Below are 8,042 nucleotides of genomic sequence, written 5' to 3'. Positions count from 1 at the left end.
GTGATTGCCTTCACATGTTCTCTTGGGTTGGTTTTTGTATTGCTAGGCGAACTTCCTTAAGGTCTTTGCTAGAGTGACTTCGCAATTCGGCCCACTTGATTCTCCAAGTTGTGCAATAATGCGGTGTGGTTGCAAAGTGTGGCCTTAACCGATTGAAATCTTGTATCCAAGGATTGAATGAACTTGGTCAAGGCCTTTTCTAGGTCAGTCATTTAGTTTTCCTATCCTCAAACTCGATTCTCCATATTCGGGGTTTGTTGTTGTTGTTGGAAACCCAGTGGTGCCATATTTTTCTCTTGGCCTTGATTACTCGAAGAAAAGTTTAGGTGGCTCCTCCACCATGGATTGTAGGTATTGCTATATGGATTTCCTTGACCTCTCATTGCATTCCCTAAAAAATTCACTTGTTCAACCGAGGATGTACCACTAATAGAAAGCCGGCAATCAGATGGAGCATGTCCCCTCTCCCCCCAACACCCAGTGCAACTCTTCATAGCCGCCACTCTATTAGAAGTTAGAGTGTCTAACTTCTTACTCAATGACTCAACCTGGGCCGCTAATAAGGTAACTACATCAATCTCATGAAGTCCGGCTAACTTTTTAATGTCGCTTATATTCCATTGATAACTATTCATAGACATTTCTTCAATGAGATGTCGGGCTTCTTCAAGGCTCATGCTCCCTAAGGTACCTCCTGTTGCAGCATGAAGTAACTGCTTCATGCTTGGGTTAAACCCACTATAGAAAGTTTGAATAATCATCCACTCGGGGAACTCATGTTGAGGACATTTTCACAGGAGCTCCTTGAACCTATCCCACGTCTCAAATAGAGACTCCAATTCCGTTTGCACAAAAGAGGATATTTCATTCCTAAGATTTGCAGATTTTCCGGGAGAGAAATATCGGGCAAGAAAAGCTTCTACCACCTCCTGTAGGGGTGTCAAACGGGTTGTGCCGGCCTGGGCCTGGCACGGCCCGACACGAGTTGGGCTGTGCTTGGCCCAAGCATGGTGCTACAGTACCGTGCTAGGGACAGGCACGACCCAAACCCATGCTGTGTTGGGATACCGGTTTGCGGCCCGTGGGCCAGCACGGGCCAACATGGCCCGGTACGCCAAATGTAAGTTATTTCTTTTTTTAAAAAAATTTTGGTATATTTTTTATTGTTTTAGTCAATAAGGCTTTTAGTTCTATATTTTTTAATTTTAGGATATTTTTTTATATTTGTTTTTAGCAATTTTAGGGTATTTTTTTTATATTTTTGGGTTTAAAATAAAAAATATAAATATAATATAACTGGGCCGGGCAACGTGTTGGGCCTACCTTGGTGGTTGGCGGGCCGTGCCAGCCCGACATGATTTCTAGACGGGTCGTGCCGGCCTGAGTACGCATAGTGCATGGATTGTTATGGGCCCGGGCCGTGCCGGGCCGGGCTGGCCCGTTTGATACCACTAACCTTCTCCCATGTAGTTATTGATGCTCTAGGTAACGAATGTAGCCATTGATTCGCTTTCCCTTCCAAGGAAAATGCGAAGGCCCTCAAATTGATAGCATCATCCGTAACACTATTGATCTTGAGTATGTCGTACACTTCCAAGAAGTTCTCTATGTGATTGTTTGGATTCTCATTGGCCAAACCATTAAACTGTGCTGACTGTTGTAGGATTTGGATGAATGCTGGCTTGAGCTCAAAATTCTGAGCTGTAATCGGTGGCCACACAATACTGGATTGCATGATAAGAATTGCTTGTCTAGCATAATCTGAGACTGTCTTTTACTGCTCATTCTGGTCTGCGATGTTATCAGACCATTCAGCTTCTATCTGAGCTTGATTTGACTGTTCTTACACAGGTTCTTTTCTCCTTCTATGAATTGTTCTACCAATGTCCTGATCTCCTTCAACCAATGTCGAAGGATTTCCTCCAGTCATAAACTGGAGCGGTAACCAAAGAAAGAAAATCAAATCAGAATGATGGAAGAATAAGAAAGTGTGAAATATAACAAGTGATGAATAACTAAATTAGCAAAGTGCAAAGTGTTTCCAAAACACCTATTCCCCAGCAATGGTGCCACAATCTTGACAAACCCCTTGCGTGTGTACCGCAAGTGCACAGGTTATCGAAGTAATAATTACCCTGGTGAGTGGGTAGTTGTATCTACGGAGAATAGTAATCAGAAACACTAGAATTGCTATTTAACTAGGATGACGATGATTCCAAGGTGGTGCGAACAATATCAATGTGAAAAAAAAGAATTATAGAAAACAAGAAAGAGAGACGCAATAAAATGAGAAGAAAGGCAATCGATAGAAAGTGGAGCACCCAAACATTGCTCACCCTAGAACTATTGCTTCAAGTGCAAGACCAATCATTATATCTACCAATTGATTTCTAATGAGTCGTGGAAATCCTTAAACACAAGGTCCCAAACCTAAGGTCAACCATGACTAACCCTACACTCTGCCCTAGCGGAGAAATCGTTTAGTCACAACAGCTCACACTGTGCAAGGTTGCTTAAAGCTCTAGGGACTCCAAATGATAAACCTTATTCTCTAATCTAGATCTAACCCTTTGGTCCAAGCGAAAGACCCCTAGTCTCAATTAAGCCCTAGCACTATGGAATACTACAATGTTTCACTCTATCGCTTGCACAACTTTGCCCCAGTGGAGTTCCTCTCTTAGTACTTCACTCTATTGTGAACACAAAGAACTATTGGAGCACGGAGGTAGGATAAATCACATCGGAAGGGAAAAGGGACATTCCGCTACCTCTCGACTCACCCTTTCAACCCTCTAGAATCTATCTTTGTCTAACCCTCATGGTGTGTCACTCATCCACAAGGATTACCAAGATGGATTCTCAACCCTAGTGTCACTCTAAGGGAAAATCACTACAACAAGTATTCAAGATTGGAACTCAATTAGAACATCAATTAAAGAAAACATAATAAAAGGTCAATGAAACAAAATCATTCTAGGGTTTACAAGTCCAAGCACCCACTAGCGTTTTAGCTCCCCATAGAGCAAGATACAATCAATAATGAAATCGAAAGTAAAAATATACAATCCATAAGTAAAACCCCCTTGTAGTCCGTATCAATGGTCTTGTGGAGTAGCCACGTCTTCGCCAAAGGTTCCCTCGTTAAACCTTGGGCACACCTCGCCAAATTGATGCTGACGAAAGCTCCCCCAATAACTATCTTACAAAAGAACGTGGTATTGAAGGCCGTGAAACCACTCTAAAAACCTTGCCAAAGCCTCTCCAAACCCTAGCCGTGAGCGCCTCCAAAGTTGAGAAAATGATGTGCAAAAGATCCCTCAAAATAGCTGAAATCGCGACTTAAATAGAGCTAGAATCGGGTATCCAAACGCCCATGTGAATTTCCAGGAAATTGATTTTCTGCGGTCTATGAACAGTAACTGCTACAGTAATTTGCAATAGTACTTTGCTATAGCAAACTGCTACAGTACTCTGCCAAAAATACTGCCGAATCCACACTTTTCATTGAGGCAACATGAATGAGCACATATCCATGTGGTAGATCACGTTGCGTCTTCAATAAATGTCACATTGATGACGGTCTTGCTAGTGTTGCACAAGTCTGAACACACGAATGTGACTGTCTTTGCGCCCCTCTGATTTATGTATTTACTTGAGCACGATGGAAGTTGGCACAGAATCACGCGTCTTTGAGCACAACATGTGTCTCCGCGTTTGTTCACTACAAGATTCTATCAACAAAGTGCATCAACGATATGCACAAAAGAACACAAATACACATGTATCAGTGATAAAATCTGAGAAAAATAATGCTCAATGTAAGAAAAGAATACTTCCTATTAGTAATACACTAACACTTATATACAAGAAAAATAACTAGAGAATGAACTGAAATCTATAAGATCCCTTCTTGCTTCACAATCCTCATCATTGAGTATCCAATGATGATACTACAAGTGTTCCTTCACTCCCACGATGAACTCTCAGTCTAGATCTGGCCCTAGATGGTCACCAGCTCTGCCATAGCCTTTGTCTCCCAAAAGATGAAGAAGATCCCCTCAAAACCTAACATTGGGGCTTAAAAACACCATTTCTGATGCAAGCATGACTGTGGCCTCGGTCGTGTTCTTGACCGTGGTCTTCTTGGGGTGTCTTGGAACTTTTTTTCTGTGTGCCTGTAGTACAAGCTATAAAGTGCACAAGTATAAGCACGACTGTGCTTACTACCCTTGTTTGGAAAGCACGAGTGTGCTAGGAGCTGAGAAGCCATGCTCTTCATGCATTGAAAACTCCTGTAAAGTGCACGGGTGTGATTATTGCTCGTGCTTCAAGAGCACGATGGTGCTAGGAGGTGAGGATTCATGCTGATTCTTTTTTGAAAGTTCCTATGAAGTGCACCTACCCGTGCTTCCAAGCATGGGAGTGCTTCCTCATTTGGATGAATTTCTCTAAGTCTTGGAAACTACATGGCCGGAAGCACGGTCGTGCTTCTAGACTGTGCTTGCCCTCAAAAGTGCATCTCAACTCCATGTTGTCATGAAATTGATCCTAATTCATTCTTATTGCTCCAAGACCTGATTTCTTGCATAATTTAGCACACATACCCAAAGAAGCATTGATGTATAATAAATATATGCAAATTGACAAGCAATTCATGCAATATGGTGTTCTAAATATCTATATAAAATGTATTTATCAAATACCTCCACACTTGAACGCTTGGTTGTCCTCAAGAAAAATAATCGGCACATAAGATAAGAAGATGAGTGCATGACTTCTAATCTCATAGAAGATAGGAAACTCACAAACAAACAAAGGAACACTAGAGATTAGTGCATGTTCAGCTAATCCATAAAAATAGTAACCATTCATAAACCGAATTCCCCATTTGTGTGTTTTTTACCCTAGATATGTGGCCCATGTACCCTTAGGAATTACCAAGCTTAAATGACCTTATTTCCTCTAAAACTTATTGGGTAGTAGCTTCATACACCGTAAAGGTAGCCATTTCTCCTAGTAGATCATCAAGTGAACATTAGTAGTGCCCAAGATCCGATTACTCAAGAGCAGCTTTCACACTTCTAAGGGGATAGCTCTTTCTACCATCTTTCTAAACAAAACTATTTACACCACATCGATAGTCCATTCTTATGAATATAACTCTCCAAAAATAATAAAGAAACAAGCAATGTAATTTTTTTTAAATCAAAGGGAACTTTGTCTACAAGCTAAGATAATTCCTAGGGTACAAGTAAATCCACAACTAGGATAGGATGCAAGAAGAAGGCTTTTCGGGGCCACATGTGAAACTACAAATTAAATTCACCAAAATAAACACTAACTCTAGTGTCACCCTTAGTCTTATGAATCCCTAAACAATAAGTTATAGATCGTCCTAAGTCCAGCATCATCACAATAAGCACAAAGATAACCCTTCCCCACACTTGAACATTACATTGTCCTCAATGTAATCAATGCATGCATACACAAATATAATGGAAGACAAATGAATAAAATTAACGAAAGTTATTGGGGACTTCCATGGAGATGGAGAGTGATGATGCCACTTTCAACGTGAACAGTTCATACATTCCAAATTTGCCATACCTCATATAAAGCAACAAAGGTAAACACGTGAAGCTCAAGAAACTAAAAATAAAATAAATAACTGAAAGAAAATAACAACAAGCAAATCAAGTAAAACAGTTTAGTAGGGGACATGTTAATTGTACAAAAAGTACAAGTCCAAATAAAACAAAGTACAATGTTGAAAATAAAGACTAAAAAAGAATGACAAAGTAATGCTCAGTTGAACTCGAACTCGGTAGCATCTAAATCATCAGAACCAGCATCATCAACATCGGCTGGCTCATCCCTAGTTTGAGGGCCTCCCTCACTCTCTGAGTCTTCTCCACAGTCTAAGTCAAAGATATCAGACTCCTCTGACTCCTAGTCAGTAGTATCAACCTTCCACGTGATGTGGTGCAGGGTCTGTAGAGAGTAGTGTAGGGGACAGCCGCACGGCGTGGTGGTTGGTGATCCTCATAATGCTCCTGTCTAACCAATGCCGATAGAGTCATAAACTCATTGATAGTACGACATGGTGGTGGAGGGTTGGGTCGATGGTGTAGAAGGAGAGCGAGGAGCTGGATGGGATGGAGGATAAGCTGGTGCGACAGCGGTAGTAGCAGTAGTAGAAGCACATGCGACACGATTTTGGGGTGTTGCCACCCTTGATCCTCATATCGCTGATCTTCTCTCGATGGCCCATGCCCCATATGAGCTGGGTGATGTAAGGACCAGCGAATATGACTCTGATCCTTTGATTAGCCCGTTGATGATGAAGATCAAGGATGACCTAATATCCTAGGTCAAGATGGAACCCATCAACCATGCTGAGCAGATAGTCGAAGTCACTCCAGCTCACTACTTCACTGCTATCTCCCCGCCTAGTCCAAGAGTGACTAAGGAGATGGTGGATATACTTGAGGGCGGGGGAGCGAAGTCTGGTAGCCTTCGAGCATCGGGGGTTGTACCCATTGGATGTGCTAAGTTAGCTCTAGTAGGATTCTTGGGACTTCCCCAATGGGAGCTCAAACAGTAGCGCATCATAAGCTAGAGTCCCGAGTAAACTCCTCATCATATAGCCCTATGACGTGAGAATTTTTGCAAGGCTCATATGCTCTAGGGTCCTAAACACATGGAACTTAAAGGTGCTCACCTTGTAGAAGCTGATAATTCCTCACTCAAGTTCGAATGATGACAAGACCTTCATCGTTAGCTCTTTATAAGTGGTGTCATTGGTGGAGAAGAGCTTAAGCCAGGTCCTGACATTAGGAGGATCTGAACCTCCTTGGTGAGTTCACCTCATGTTGGATCTCCCAGCCAATATCCCAGGACTCCCCGATGCACTTGGTAATTATGCCATCATACCTTATTTGGGGTGCTAGTACATCAAACTCAGGCCCCGTTGGGGCAGCCCGTGAGCTACTCTCGCCCTTGGCCTACTTGGAGGAAAGCCTAGAGAATAATGTCTTTTGCCCTACGGCATGAGTCACGCATGAAAATCAATATTCAGGTTAAAACTTGGATTTTCAATTAAGCATGACCATGCTAAATACACATCACGGGAATACATAGCAGGAAATTGCACGAGGTGTGATTTTGTCGAGAATAAGATAGGATGCACTAGAGCACGCTCATGCGTCCAAGGAAGCATGCCCGTGCTTAGAGATTAAAAGCATTGGGTATGCTACCTGTGAACACAGCCTAGGGCACACAAGAGCACGATCATGTTTCAAGGAAGCACATCCATGTTTGATTATCATCCCTAACCAGAAAAGAAGTATGAAAGCATGGTTTCTAGCCCTAAATTCATGAAATGATCACTGAAAGCAAGTAGAGCATGCTTGGTGATGAGTGCATTTCAGTATAGATATTTTCATACATGATAAGTGTCTAAATGTATGTATTTTAGTATATGTATTTGTTGCATATAGCATGTATTTGTATAAAATTGATGCGGTTTTATGCATAATCATGTGCTATTTTGCTTTGTAGAGCACGGAAATGCCATGGAGGACACAAAGATATGATTTGGACGAAAAAGAGAAGAAAACCAGGTCATGGTACTGTATCGTATTCACTATAGCAAAGTACTATACCTAGAGTATTGTAGTAGTGGTACTGTAGCATTGACACTGTAGCTACCACTGTAGCACCTGGTGGGTTTTCGAGTCAGGAATCTAATCACGGCATACGGCCTCAATGCTGCTCGGTATAGAGCCCGGGATGATTACTGTAGCTAATGAAGAGAACAAGTTTTGCTTGAAGGCATACTGGCTCAATGAGATGCTCATTGAGCCAGTATAGACTACTATTCGAGTGCATTTGTGGGTTTGCCTACCCCAAATAGTGTCAATGAGGGAGCTCTATGAGGACCTCACGAGTCATTATACCACTTGAATGAGGCCCTCATAGAGAGGAGTATACAACCTCGGATTGAACTCATAGAGAGTGGTATACCACTCGGGATGGAGGTC

General features: G+C 42.0%; 1 non-coding gene across 1 annotated transcript; it reads left to right on the top strand.

Annotated features, from left to right (window-relative positions):
* The first annotated feature begins 771 nt into the window (after positions 1–771).
* LOC120266026 lies at positions 772–878 on the top strand. The gene has a single exon (XR_005537870.1). It is a non-coding gene; the product is annotated as a small nucleolar RNA R71 (small nucleolar RNA).
* Positions 879–8,042: the final 7,164 nt, after the last annotated feature.

Source organism: Dioscorea cayenensis, chromosome 7, assembly GCF_009730915.1.
Source record: "Dioscorea cayenensis subsp. rotundata cultivar TDr96_F1 chromosome 7, TDr96_F1_v2_PseudoChromosome.rev07_lg8_w22 25.fasta, whole genome shotgun sequence".
NCBI classification, from domain to species: Eukaryota; Viridiplantae; Streptophyta; class Magnoliopsida; order Dioscoreales; family Dioscoreaceae; genus Dioscorea; species Dioscorea cayenensis.
This window is presented reverse-complemented; position numbering and strand designations above follow the sequence as displayed.